This window comes from Scylla paramamosain, chromosome 16 (genome assembly GCF_035594125.1).
Source record: "Scylla paramamosain isolate STU-SP2022 chromosome 16, ASM3559412v1, whole genome shotgun sequence".
NCBI lineage: Eukaryota > Metazoa > Arthropoda > Malacostraca > Decapoda > Portunidae > Scylla > Scylla paramamosain.
Genome location: NC_087166.1, coordinates 13,862,501 through 13,877,500, shown reverse-complemented (window position 1 = coordinate 13,877,500; position 15,000 = coordinate 13,862,501). Strand labels below are relative to the sequence as shown.

The 15,000-nt window shown below is 41.2% G+C and overlaps 1 protein-coding gene across 2 annotated transcripts in view; it reads right to left on the bottom strand.

Annotated features, from left to right (window-relative positions):
* The window catches only part of LOC135108084 (thyrostimulin alpha-2 subunit-like), a 75,080-nt gene that overhangs the window by 43,959 nt on the left and 16,121 nt on the right, over positions 1-15,000 (bottom strand). The window contains exon 1 of one of the 2 annotated variants that reach the window (XM_064018720.1): positions 3,784-3,908. The exons of the other annotated variant lie outside the window; for it this stretch is intronic. The gene's annotated coding sequence lies outside the window, so the exon portion shown is untranslated. Of the gene's footprint in view, positions 1-3,783; positions 3,909-15,000 lie in introns of those variants that run through there. 2 annotated transcript variants of the gene reach the window in all.

Below are 15,000 nucleotides of genomic sequence, written 5' to 3'. Positions count from 1 at the left end.
TTCCTTTCTTCATGCGCCCATTCAGTTCTAATACGCACACATTCCTTATTGAGTTTTCTCTCTCTGTCCTTCCTTTCCTTCTATCCTTCCTTCACTGCATTGTATTAATACACTTCACGCTTCCACTTTCCTTCCTTTCATCTTTTCTTTTTCTTCCTCAATTCTCTCGCTCGTTCCTTTCATCTTTCCTTTTGCTTTTCCTTCAGCATTCTTTCTCTCCAATTTACTTCCTTCCTGTTTCCCATAACCATACGTTTTCCTCCGCGTCTCTTCTCTGTTCAAAAAGTTATTTCCTAGACTCCTACATTCCCGCCTACTCTCACTCCTCTTACGTCATTTCCTCTCCCCTTTCTTCCCTCTGCTCCGTAATTCACTTCCTTCTTCATTTATCTCCTGTTGTCTTTCTTCATTCCCTCCTCTACATCCCCTGCCTCTTCTCTTCATTGCCTGCCTCGCTCTCCTCTCTCACTGCGTCTCTTCTTCTCTCATCGCAAATTACTCTCATTCTCCTCTTGCTCTTACTCTTAAATGAAACTCTCTTGCACTTTTCCTCTTGACGTGAGAGAGAAGTATTAAAAATTGAGAAATAAATAATGTATGATTGAAATAGCACATACGTAGATTTTTTTCAGCATTATAAAATGAATAAATGTTTTGATTTTTTTTTTCATGCGATCACCAATCAGAACTAATTAGAAATGTAATCCGTTTATTTCTCTCCGTCTATTTGCTTTGTCACTGTCTATTCTTGTCCTCCATTCCTCCCCTCTCCCTCCCCTCTGCCTCTCCCTCTCCCTCTCCCTCCCTTTTTCTCTTTTTCCCTCTCTTCCTCCCTCCCCTCCCTCATTCTTACAGTTCATTATCCCGAGTCATCGTCACGTAAATTACATTAAAACACGTTTGTTTCTTGATGAATTGACACGCGACTATGAAAACACAAGGAATTTTTCATCTGCTATATTTTTTTTTCTTTTATCTTTGGTTTGTCTGTTTTCTTTTTTTTTTCTTTTATGTTGGTACGTCTGTTTTTTTCTTTTTCTTTTTTTTTCCTTTATTTGTTTTATGTTGGTTTATCTGTTTCGAATGCAGTATAGATTATTTTGCTGAATTGTGGTGGTATTCATGATTACAGTTTGTGGTGGTGGTAGTAGTAGTAGTAGTAGTAGTAGCAGTAGTAGTAGTAGTAGTAGTAGTAGTAGTAGTAGTAGTAGTAGTAGTAGTAGTAGTAGTAGTAGTAAGTAGAAGCAAGTAGTAGTAGTAGTAGTAGTAGTAGTAGAAAAGAAGGGGAAAATAAGAAAGCCAATTTAAGGAAAACAACACTTTGATTACATAACCACCTGTTCCCCTTTTATTATGCAGGTGACCCACATCCCCTTCCCTTCCCCTCTCTTAATAATTCCCTCTCCTTTCCCCCTGTCCCTCTTCCACATCATTTCTCATCCCCTCCATCTGTCCATTCCCTAACCTTCTATCCCTTTCCTCTCACTTTCTCCTCTGTAACACCTTCCCTTCCTCCTCTTCTATAATTCCTTTTTCCTCTACCTCCATTCTATCAACTTCCTTTCTTTTCATTATATTCCATCCCTTTCCTCTCCCTTTCTCTTCTTTAACACATTCTTCTACCTCCATTTCATTATTTTCCTCCCTTTCATTATTCTATTCCTCCTTCTATTCTTCATTCTTTTCTCGTCCTTACAATATCTCCCCATTCTCTCCCTCTCTCCTGTGTCTCTCTTTTCTTCCTTCACTTCATGCTTCCTCCCCTCCCTCCATCTTCCCACACCCTTTGTCGAAAAGTCACGAAATGCATTAGAATTTAGCTCATTGAAAAATAAAAAAAAAAAAAGGTTCCTCGCACTTTTTTATCTTCTCTTTTTTCCGAATTGGTAAGATGGGAAAGTTAAAGTAGTTTCCTATCTTTTTCTTCCTTCACAGTGGAAATTTGTTGTTTCCCTTTCTTACTTTAGATTAATTGTATTTTTCATATTTTTTCGGTTTCTAATTGTTTCTTCGATTGGCTTCAGTAAAGTTGCTTCGTTCGTCTATTCTTTCGTTTGTTTCTTTAACTCTCTCTCTCTCTCTCTCTCTCTCTCTCTCTCTCTCTCTCTCTCTCTCTCTCTCTCTCTCTCTCTCTCTCTCTCTCTCTCTCTCTCTCTCTCTCTCTCTCTCTCTCTCCAATTCAGTTTTATTTGTTTCTATTTCATATTTTCTCTTGTAAACATTTTTCTTTCACTTTTGTTTCTTTTCTTAATCTTTTCTTGCTTCACTGCTGCAGTAGTTAGTTGACTTTCTTCTTAATCTTCTTCACTTGTTGCTTCTCTCTCTCTCTCTCTCTCTCTCTCTCTCTCTCTCTCTCTCTCTCTCTCTCTCTCTCTCTCTCTCTCTCTCTCTCTCTCTCTCTCTCTCTCTCTCTCTCTCTCTCTCTCTCTCTCTCTCTCTCATCTTATTCTTCCCTTTAATTTCTCTCCATTTAATACGCAAACTTTCCTCATTCCTGTTTCTTAATCCTCAGTTTCCCATCACTCCTCCACTTCCCTTCCTCTTTCCCTGCCTTCCTGTTATTCTTCCTCCTTCCTCTCACCTATCCCACGGCCTCTCCCAATGCCTTTCCCTCTCCTCTCCCTCTCCTCTCCCCACTGTCTCTCCTCCGCCCGGCTTCCTCCTCTTCACCACCTCATTGAAGACACAAGGTAAGAACGTCACATTGGAAAAGTTTTACTCTCGTTTTCTATAAACTTGCCATTTTGAGTTTTATCTAGTCTGTAAAATATTGTCTTTGTGTTTCTCTTTCTTTTTTATTGTTTCTTGTTTGTTGTTTTTGTTCCATTGTCTTTACTATTCCGGCTCTTTTTTTTTCTATTTTGTGTTTAGCTATGTTTTATTTATTGTACTTTGTGTGTATGAGTTTTTTTTCTGATTTTGTTTCTTTTGTCTTTACTGCCTTGACTTTTTTATTCTTGTTTTATTCTTTTTATTGTACCTTGTGTTTTTTCTCCCTTTCTCTTTGCTGCATGGACGTTTTTTATTCTTATTTTTTTTTCGAAGTGGAGTTTCTGTGTGTTTCATTATATATTGTAGCTTTCTTCGTCTTTTACTTTATCTTTTTATTTCATTTTCAGTACGTATACATGTTTTATGTTTATCGATATCATATTTTGTAAATGGACTGCGAGACAGAGGGAGAAGGAATAAAATAGTGTGTGTGTGTGTGTGTGTGTGTGTGTGTGTGTGTGTGTGTGTGTGTGTGTGTGTAGATGTGTCCATGTCTCACTTTAAGTTTTACGATTACATATTCATGGATTCTCTCCCTCAGAAACTGTTAAATATTTCTTTTCCATTCCCTGGAGAAGCTAAACCAAACGTGTATTTCCATTTTTCATTTGTTCTTTCCTCTTAAACTCCCAACTGGACTCGTATATCCTGGTCACCACCACCACCACCACCACCACCACTACTATCATGACCTCCATTGTAATAAACTTTCTTAGCGTTTCTTTTTTTTTTTTTTTACTAAAATCAACATTTAGACTACACATTCCTACCAGCACAGCGGCAACGTATCACCCAACACTCTAGCATCATCTCTTAGGACACCACACACCTTCACCATCACAACATCAGTACCACACACCATAAACGCCTTAAACTACTGCAGTATCACCACACTCACATCGTTTTACAATTATCATCCAATATGAGTCTCACCACACACTCACTAAGCTTGAAAACACAACAAAACCCAAGTAACAGAAGCACGTACTAAGAGACCAACATGAAACAGACCTTAGGATACGTAGAAATAGAAGACAGTTACAAAGTCCCTTAAGACTTGGATTCTTCTCGTGTGCCTTCTGGTTGGGTTCTCAGCGTCGTGTCAACCTCCCTCCTCGCCTGCCCGATGCTTTATGCTCGTCTGTCGGCCGTTCTCGTCCACTGCTTTCACCAGTGGCAGGTTTCGTCTTACACTGAAGTCCCCAGAGGCACCCCACGCGTGAATCCCAAGACGATGCGTGTTATGTGAGAAGAGGTGCATCTGAAGTGGTGCTCCCATCTCTCCCAACGCATCTCAGTTCGCTTGTGGGCTTACGAATGTTCATGAGTGTTCTTGATGCTTTAGTTTGTTGTCAGTGCATGAGTGTTTGATAGAAGGTATCGGTTGAAGTTAGAAAAGGATAGAAAATAAATGCAGCGTCTCAAAACATATAGAGGAGTTAACAGAGAGAGAGGTCTCATTAGAAAAGGATATTCTTGAAAAAAAAAATATATATATGCTCTCAGACATAATCCCGTAAATATGTTCAATAAGTGAATGAATGTTTAAAGAAATAATAAACACGACATATAGGATGCTTATAAGTATAGTTCCACACACACACACACACACACACACACACACACACACACACACACACACACACACACACACACACACACACACACACACACACACACGCACGCACGCACGCACGCACGCACGCACGCACGCAAGCACGCGCACACACACACACACACACACACACACACACACACACACACACACACACACACACACACACACACACACACACACACACACACACACACACACACACACACACACACACACACACACACACACACACACACAAGCCCCAGATACACTCAGGCATACACAAATACGATTTACGTTCACGATAGAGGAGGAGGAAAGGCAAGAAAAGAAAAGGAGGAGGAGGAGGAGGAGGAGGAGGAGAAGAAGGGGGAGGAAAGGAAGAAGACCTCGAGAAACACTTTAGGTCGAGGGAAAGGATTTACTTGAGAGATGCTCGTCGTGAATAGTAAATCCAGTTTTTATCTTCAGGGAGATGTGAGAAAAAGAGAGACAGAGTTGTGTTTTTGTGCATCAGGTGAAGGCAAAAGGAGGATGAGAAGAAGGAGAACAACAAGAAGAACAAGAAGAACAAGAGGAAGAAGAAGAAGAAGAAAGAGAACATGAAGAGCAAGAAGAAGGAGAAGTAAAAAAGGAAGAAAAGAGGTATTTTTTATCTTTCATTCTCATTACTTCCACGTTCTTTTTCCTCCTCCTCCTCCTCCTCCTCCTCCTCCTCCTCCTCCTCCTCCTCCTCCTCCTCCTCCTCCTCCTCCTCCTTCAGAATACTTAGTTGATCTTTTTCGGTTTTAATCCCAGGATGGCGAGGGCGCGACGTGTCCCATTAAGTCTTATTTATTTGCCGACTGTACGAAATGTGTGTGTGTGTGTGTGTGTGTGTGTGTGTGTGTGTGTGTGTGTGTGTGTGTGTGTGTGTGTGTATGTGTGTGTGTGTATTTGTCTTGCTCTTGTTCATAGCTAATAGCAAAATTCACGAACATTTATCTCTCTCTCTCTCTCTCTCTCTCTCTCTCTCTCTCTCTCTCTCTCTCTCTCTCTCTCTCTCTCTCTCTCTCTCTCTCTCTCTCTCTCTCTCTCTCTCTCTCTCTCTCTCTCTCTCTCTCTCTCTCTCTCTCTCTCTCTCTCTCTCTCTCTCTCTCTCTCTCTCTCTCTCTCTCTCTCTCTTTCTGGAAACCTTTTAAGCGTGAAAGGGAATTATAAAGATTCAATTTTATCTTTATTTTTTTATCACCGGTATTCTGCTTCCTCCTCCTCCTCCTCCTCCTCCTCCTCCTCCTCCTCCTCCTCCTCCTCCTCCTCCTCCTCCTCCTACTCCTCCTCCTTATCCTCCTCCTCCTCCTCCTCCTCCTCCTCCTCCTCCTCCTCCTCCTCCTCCTCCTCCTCCTCCTCCTCCTCCTCCTCCTCCTCCTCCTCTTCCTCTTCTCCCCGAACAGAGGTAAGGTTCTCCATCCAATTTACATAAAGGGAACACGTCCTCTATTTCCTCCCTTCCTCCTCCTCCTCCTCCTCCTCCTCCTCCTCCTCCTCCTCCTCCTCCTCCTCCTCCTCCTCCTCCTCCTCCTCCTCCTCCTCCTCCTCCTCCTCTTCCTTCTCCTCTTCCTCTTCCTCCTCCTCCTGTTCCTCCCATTTCTCAACCTTGCCACCTTCTCCCAACAGGATACACTAGAACTTACCCTTTTCTATCTTCTTCCTCCTCCTCCTCCTCTTCCTCCTCCTCTTCTTCCTCTTCCTTCTTCTCCTCCTCCTCCTCTTCGTCCTCCTCCTCGCTTCCCATCGCATGGTCAGGACGGTTTTACGATTTCCTTTTGTGACTATTTCAAAGACCTGTTCTCGTCCTCCCTCACTCCCTCTCCCTCTCCCTCTCCTACTCTCTCCCATGCCTTCCCACGCCCCTCCACCACGCTCTGCCTCTCCACGCCTTCCCCACGCCCTTTAAGATGCGCCACGCCTCGCCCTCAGCATTATTGTCGCGGTATATTCATCTCCTACAGAAGGCGGTGAGGGTGAAGGAAGGCAAGAGACCAGACAGGACCAGCTGCTTTGAGAGACAGATTTTGTTGCGGAATTTTCTTTTTTATTTCTTATTTCATTGCATTGATTTTGTTTTTATTTATCTATTTCTTTTCAGGTCTTATTCGCTCATTTGTATGTTTTTATGCGCAATGGTGTGTGTGTGTGTGTGTGTGTGTGTGTGTGTGTGTGTGTGTGTGTGTGTGTGTATGTGTGTGTGTGTGGATTTCGATCTTAGTTTGTGTTGTGTTGTGTTGGGTTGGGTTGTGTGTGTGTGTGTTGTTGCTGTTGTTGTTTTTGTTGTTGTTGTTGTGTTCTTATGTTTAGAAAACTCAAGGTTTTCCTCTTCATTTTTATTTCTGCATTAACGGAAGGTATTTTTTTTCATGAAAAATCATATAATTTTTCCTTCACAAAGAAAAAATTTCGCTTTCCTATGTAAATCTTAACTAAGGAAAGAGAAATAGTGTTTACTCCCGGAAAAGATTTCGCTCATCGCTCTTATAAAAGGCAAAATTAAATTGCTTTCCTACTCGCGTCTCAATTACGGAAAAAAAAAAAATAGTAACTCGTTTCGTCAAGTTCCGTTCCGTAAGTGAGTCTGGTTCCATCCTCGCGGGAGTCAGCGGGAAGCAATTGACTCGTGACTGAGTGATGAGAGCGCCAGATAATGATCACGTCTCCCGGTAATTAACGCTGCCACGACAGGTGTGGGATGAAAAATTTGCGAGTAATTGAAGTGACGGGCCTTTTTTTTTTTTTTCATGCACCGTGAGTTTGCCAGCTCGTGATTCGAACATGGAGGGAGACGTGAGGGTGGGATGTGGCGGAGGGATGTGGTGATGAGACGTGGTGATGAGAATGTGATTTGGTAGGATAAATATGCACCTAGGGCGGCAAATAATAATGCTGATAATAACTTCAATAAGAACAACAACAACAACAACAACAACAACAGGAACAACAACCGAAAGAAAAAAAAGCAACAAGAAGAAAGAAAAACAAGAAGACAAACACCAAACCACCGCCACCCCACCACTCTTCATTTTCTTTATTAAACACCCACATTTCCTCGTTTTTCTTTACAATGATGAACTGGAGAAGTGGAGGGAGGGCGTTCAGATACGAGAGGAGGAGGAGATGGAGGAGGGGGAGAAGCAGTCGGAAGAAGGCGGGGGAGGAGAAAGCGAAGGAGTAGATGAAGTGACGAGGGGGAACACAGGCGCAAGAAACGGAGTCACAATAGTCTCTTTGTTCTCGGTGTAAATGGCGGGCAAGTTGAGGCTCCAGAATTAATGTTTGGGCTCCTGACTTACCCCTTGAGGAACACCCGAGTCTTACAGCTTGAAGGGATGTGAGGAGAGGGAGAGATGGAGGCAAATGAGGGAGGGATGGATGGATAGGAGGGATGGAGGAGTAGGAGGAAAGTGAGGGGAAGGAGGTACAGTGTAGTGGAGGAGTGGAAAAGTTGAGGGATGTGAGGAGTGGGAAGTATGGAGGGAAGGGTATAGAAAAAAAGAGAGGTATAGAAGGTTGGGAGGCATGTGAGGCGAGAGAGGTGCGGAGGTGGTGGAAGGACTGAGGCAAGGAAGAAAGGGAGGAAAGAAGGAAATACTTTAGTCAGAAGATGCAGTGTAATTTTGCATTTTATTAATTTCTTGTTTAAATTTCTCGGGTTTGGTTTTCACTGTTTGTTAGTCCATCTCTCTCTCTCTCTCTCTCTCTCTCTCTCTCTCTCTCTCTCTCTCTCTCTCTCTCTCTCTCTCTCTCTCTCTCTCTCTCTCTCTCTCTCTCTCTCTCTCTCTCTCTCTCTCTCTCTCTCTCTCTCTCTCTCTCTCTCGGCACAAACACTTTTAAAGGATCGATTGATTACATTATTTCCTCTCTTTCTCTTCACGTCAACAAGAGTGAAAATAAGACTTCAGTTATCTTTAACGTACTCTTGTTGTCACTTCTACCTTTAATATCCAAAGAAATAATTTACCTAAAGGGAAGGAAAATACGAAAAAGAAAATGTTTTATGCAGTACTCGCATGTATTTCCCATCCCTGTCTACCTTCCTGAAAAAAATAAATAAAAATAAAAAAAAACTGCAAAGAGTACAAATATAAAAGTTATATAACAGGATTTAATTTCACGAAAAATAAATATATATATATATATATATGGAACGTGCGAGTCCGTGTGTGTGTGTGTGTGTGTGTGTGTGTGTGTGTGTGTATGTGTGTGAGTATGCAAGTGTTTACATGGAAAAAAAATGTTGGTGTGTTTTATTCATTGTACATGCTTACATTTGTTTGTTTAATGTTTATTTTATGGCAAGAGTTATCTGTTCTGATTCTGGTTAATGTGCTTTATATCCTGAATCTTGTCTTTTCATTATTTTTTTTCCTGATTTGACTGATTTACATTGATTTGAAATGATGCAATATGGAAATGAGAGAGAGAGAGAGAGAGAGAGAGAGAGAGAGAGAGAGAGAGAGAGAGAGAGAGAGAGAGAGAGAGAGAGAGAGAGAAGTGAGGGTGGGAAAAGATAAACAGATAGACAGAAAGACAGATAAACAGTTGCAAGATATATCAGTAGACAGACAGACAATAGCAGGGCACCACTTCACACAAGAGACAAACAAAACGACACGCATATAGACAGACAGTCCGATGTATATTATAGACAGACCGACAGACAGATCAACAGACAGTCCATGGGGTATCATAAACAGACAGAGACATACATATAGACAGACAGTAGTATATCACAAACGGACATACAAATATACAAAAAATTCGTGATATAATTGACCGGCCTCCTTCAGGCATAGAAAGACCTCCATTAGTCCCTGAAGATGACAAGTGAACATCGAAACTCTCTCTCTCTCTCTCTCTCTCTCTCTCTCTCTCTCTCTCTCTCTCTCTCTCTCTCTCTCTCTCTCTCTCTCTCTCTCTCTCTCTCTCTCTCTCTCTCTCTCTCTCTCTCTCTCTCTCTCTCTCTCTCTCTCTCTCTCTCTCTCTCTCTCTCTCTCTCTCTCTCTCTCTCTCTCTCTCTCTCTCTCTCTCTCTCTCTCTCTCTCTCTCTCCCCACGTATAGAAAGATAACAACTTCCATATTCTCAGTAGTGACTCAAGAACGAAATTTCCCTTCTCGACGTCCTGACTTCCCTTCCTTTTACTTTCTCTCCCTTTACTTTTCCTCTCAAGAGACAGCGAGGCGAGAAATAGTTCTCTCTTTTTTTATTTTTTTGTTTCAACGATCCTCAGGTTTCGGCAGCGTGTCTCTCTCCCTGAAGTGTTGACCTAGAAGACCCAAGTGTTTGGTGTAATGCAACTCGTGCTGATGTTGATTCGTCTGTCTGTGAGTTTGGGTACATTTTTCTGGCTTTTATGTGCAACCTCTTCCTCTTTATTCGAATATCTCTTCTGCTCTTTCGTCTTCTCTTCTCGTTCTTGTTCTCCTTTTCCTTCTCGTTTTCCTCCTCCTCCTCCTCCTCCTCCTCCTCCTCCTCCTCCTCCTCCTCCTCCTCCTCCTCCTCCTCCTCCTCCTCCTCCTCCTCCTCCTCCTCCTCCTCCTCCTCCTCCTCCTCCTCCTTCCTTCTATTTATCCTTTACTTTTCTTTCTTCTTATTATGTTTATTTTCCGTAAGCTTTGGTGCGTCAACTAAAAAATGTCTGCGGTTTTTTTTTTTTTTCGTGCGTAGTTGCTATTGACTTTTACAGTTTAAGGAGAGAGAGAGAGAGAGAGAGAGAGAGAGAGAGAGAGAGAGAGAGAGAGAGAGAGAGAGAGAGAGAGAGAGAGAGAGAACACAACCACTACCACCACCAACACTAGAAGGTCGACGTTCTCTCATATATGTTTTTCACTTCATCTCAATACAGAAACCATAGTATTCCTGGACGCAATATTGGGTTATTCTCCCTGTGCTCTCCCCTTCCCAGATTCCAGCTGATTCCCATTCCATGTGGCGTCCTAAATTCCCGGGAAATCGTGCACAAGAGAGAGAGAGAGAGAGAGAGAGAGAGAGAGAGAGAGAGAGAGAGAGAAGAGAAGAGAAGAGAGAGAGAAGAAATTATGAACAAAATAGAAAAATAAATAGAAAATAGACAAGACAAACAGAAAATCAAATAAAAAAAGAGAAAGACACAAAGAAAACGAAAAAAACGAAGGAAAAGACATTAACCCCTTCTTGTTATCACTCACAAATTATAAAAGAAGACTTCCTATAACAAGAAAGTAACAAAAACGCATCATATTTAACTACCAGGCAAAAAAAAAGCAGGGGAGTGGGACATGTTAATGAGGGCGTGGGAGAGTGTGTGGGTGGCGCGGTAAAGAGGGAGGAGGATCGGGTGGCGGACGTGGAGGTGTGGCGTGTCAGAACCTGCTACGTAGCGCGGGGCAGTAACAGTGGGTTCGTTTTTTTTTTTTTTTCCAGCTACGTAGAGAGGAGAGGATGAGTGAGAGGGACGGGAGAGGGATAGACGAGGGAAGTACGGGGAAAGGTGTAAGGGAGAGCTCGTTTTGTTCAGCTACGTAGACATGGGAGAGGATGAGGGGTGAGACGGATAGACGAGGAAAGTGCTAGGAAGGGTGTAAAGGAGGGTGTGGTGGAAGGGAATGAGTGACGTTTGCGTGGGATGGAAGTAGTGAGAAGAATAGAGGAAATTAGTAGGAGGATACATGGAAGGGTATGGAAAGGAAAGAGTGATGTTCGTGTGTGAGGGATGGAGTGAAAGGGATAGACGTAAGATGTTTGTGGGAGGACATGTACATAGGAGGGTGTGGATAAGAAGGAGTGACGTGTGTGTGGAAGAAGTGTAAAGAAGTGTAAGGAAGTGTATGTAGAGAGGAAGAGAGGGAGAGTGGATAGGAATAAGTGCTTTTATCTTTTGCTCTCTTCCAGTTTTACTTTAGATTATGTAGTGTAACTCATAACAGCCCCTTTATGGTTAATAGATATGCTTCTTCTTTTCTTCCCTTGGGTTCAGTTGAGTGAGGGAACAAGTGGGTGATAGAGAAGGGATGGGGGAAAGAGGATTACCACACAAGAAAGGCCTGTTAAAAGTATTAAAGTCAAGTATTTTCTTTATACATTGACCTCTTCCTCGAACTCGCCATTTCCCGGGAGCGAAGGCTGTCAGTACGTGGCTAGCAAAGGGACTAAGGCGCGGCTCCTTAAATCATCTTTACGACGCGGTTAGGTGGAGTTTGTGCCGTGGCGCGAACACGAAAGGAGGCAGGTGAGCTATGAAGACTTACACGAAAACTGAAAAATAGTAGACTAAAGAAAGAAAAGGAGGGCTGAAATATATGAGCACGAAAGGAGGTAGGAGAGCTATTAAGACTTACACGAAAAAAAAAGTAGACCTTGTGAAATAAAACGAGATTATTTGGTAAGAAACTGAAAAAAAAGGGAAAAAAAAGAGAAGGCTGAAGTATATGAACACGAAAAGAATCCAGAAACTTATTATAAGTCACGAAAAAAGAGCAAAAATAGATAGACCCTTTGAAGTGATCCAAGAATGTCTAGCTAAGAGGACAAAAAAAGGCTAGCAGCTAAGCACACCAAGCGTCAAGAAAGTCATGGTCATACGAGGAATAAAAGCACATATGTAACAGGGTTTTTTAAAGAATACGAGAAAAAATATTGGTAATGAAACAAAAAAGAAGATTAAAATATTAGGACGTGACAGAGGTTAGAAAAGATATGAGGCACACAAAAAATAATAATGTAGATATGAGAAGTATTTTAAGAATACTTAGTAAGATAAAGAATGATGATGATGATGTTGATGATGACTGATGATGATGATGATGATGATGATAACTATTACTACTATGACGAAGATGATCAAAGAGCGAACAAAACATGGCAAATTATTGCCGCTGAGTAATGAAATGCAACAGGCTCTTCCCGCAGACCTTCACTGCAAAGCAATCTCGTGGTACTGACATCCTGCTTCTCCATACATCCCTAAATATTGTTTTAGATTTAGAAAATCATTTTTGCTTTGCCTTAGTCGTAAAGAGTGAACGGAAAATAATTGTATATACTTTTAAACTCATGTGAATCAAGAAATTAAGACTGAAGACGTGAATAGCCTATCAATGACGGAGTCACCCTAACAAATGTTAAATCAACTTATTCACTTTTTGCTTCTTTTTTTCTCTCTGACTTTCTTTTCCTTTCTGTCTGTTTTACTCTCTTTTCCTCCCTCCTTAAATCTTTCTCTCTCTCTCACTCTCCCTTTATTTAAAAATTTACTTATTCATTCTTTATTTCAGTTTCTCTCTCTCTCTCTCTCTCTCTCCCTGTCTGTTACTCTCTCCCTACATCTCTCCTTCCTCTCTTCTTTACTTCCCTCTCTCCCACACCCTTACCCTTTCTCTCCCTCTTTCTGTCTCCTTCTCTCTCTCCCACCATCTTCCTCACAGTGCTCCAGAATCACCCAACACAGAAAGTGGCTCATGCTGCCTTGGGAAAGTGGCCTAAGATTCACGGTTCCTGACCCTCCTGAGATGCAAACCCTGCCAAGCCACGAGAACTGAGACGCATGAAGCACCTCTTGCCCATTTGTCTCAGTTCCGAGCTTCGTACCGTGAATTTTCGGAGGACTGAGCCGCGACCCATAAAAAAGGTGAAAGAAAAAAATAAAAAAAGAGTTCTTGCGAGGGTAGTGCGTAAGTTTGGTTTTGGTGGATTGGGTTGGTGGTGGTAGTGTGTGTGTGTGTGTGTGTGTGTGTGTGTGTGTGTGTGTGTGTGTGTGTGTGTGTGTGTGTGTGTGTGTGTGTGTGTGGCTTTCCATCCTCCTCTCTTCTCGTTACCTTAATGATGAAGAGTTTGAGTTCGTTTCCCATGTTTTTTTTTTTAGTGTGTGTGTGTGTGTGTGTGTGTGTGTGTGTGTGTGTGTGTGTGTGTGTGTGTGTGTGTGTGTGTGTTCACGTTTCTATGGACTGTATTTTTTATTTATTTATTCTTTTTTTGGGTGGGGAGGATTTGATGTGTTTTCATTATCTCTCTCTCTCTCTCTCTCTCTCTCTCTCTCTCTCTCTCTCTCTCTCTCTCTCTCTCTCTCTCTCTCTCTCTCTCTCTCTCTCTCTCTCTCTCTCTCTCTCTCTCTCTCTCTCTCTCTCTCTCTCTCTCTCTCTCTCTCTATATATATATATATATATATATATATATATATATATATATATATATATATATACATATATACATATATATATATCACTCCTAATGTCAAGAAATAATGTCACAAAAAAAGTCTGAAAACTCGAATGTTTGCTCAAAAACACGTGTATTTGCCTCCTTCTCTGAGATGGAAGGGACTAAGGCAGCTGCAGGAGGCTATGGATGCATTATGCAGCGAAGACTACAAGTTAAGAAGGCCATCGGAGGTGCCTTGATGGCCTCTCTTAACTCCGGGGCAGGCAAGCGTAAACTGTGTCTCGTGTTACCGTAAAGTCACCAGCCAATTTGTTTGATGGCGAGATGGTGACGGTGGTAGGAGTGATGGTGGTGGTGGTGTTGATGGTGGTGGTTCTGGTGGTGGTGGTGGTAGACGAATGTGAGATGTAAAGATAAAATAATGTAAAAATAAAAGAAATAAAAAAAAACGTGTAAAATCATAAAGAATGACAGAAAAAAATAAAGAGAGAGCGTGAAGGAATTAAAGATTAAATTTTGATCTTCGTTTTTTTGTTTTTGTTTTTTTCTGTGTGTGTAAAAAATGTGCATAAGTGCATCATTTTGCTATTTCAGAGAGAAAGAACAAAATATTACTCGTAGACTCAGAGAAAAATGCTGGTAAAAAGAACAGTTTACAAAATTATTACTGTATCAAGTCTGATTACAAGTTTTTCACCTGCTATAAAAAGTATATTGAATAGAGAGAAAATGGAATAAAACGTTTAAGAATTGTTATAAGAAAAAACAAAAATATGCGAAAATGCGAAAATTATGAAAAATCATTAAAAACATCAATTCTTCATAAAATGCTTACATTTGAAACAAACACCAGAAAGAAAATGTAATTGAAAATCAAATAAGTATTAAAAGAAAAAGCGAGAAAACTAACAATATTATGATAAAATTTAAGAAAACAATTAAAACACATAAATCCACCATAAAGAGAAAAATCAGACACTACATAAGAGACAAACCAAACCATATTTTTTAAATCACATTTATCTTTCCAAGGAATCTGGTACGTACATAACAAGACTTTTTATCCTCATTAAAGTTTATACCCGTTGGTCACGAGCCCTGAGCTGTAAAAGACGTTTGAAGGAGAAAAAAAGTACTTTTAGATACCAGGAAAGAAAATGAGAAGAAAAAAAAAGATAGAAAAAACCTGTTATTGACGATTCCTATCCCTACCTTTGCCTGTTAGCAGAGGGTCTCTATTTGACCTATTAGAAGAGAAAGAAAGGGAAGGGATGAAGGAAACGGAAGAAAGATGATGAAACGAATAACTAGGAAGGGAAGAAAGGAACAAGAATAGGGAAGGGGAAGGAGAAAGATTAAAAGGAATAACCAGGAAAAAAAGGAAGGGAAGGGATGAGAAAAAGAGAAAGCTGAAAAAGGAATAACCAGATAGGGAATAAAGAGAAGGGATAAGAGAAAGGG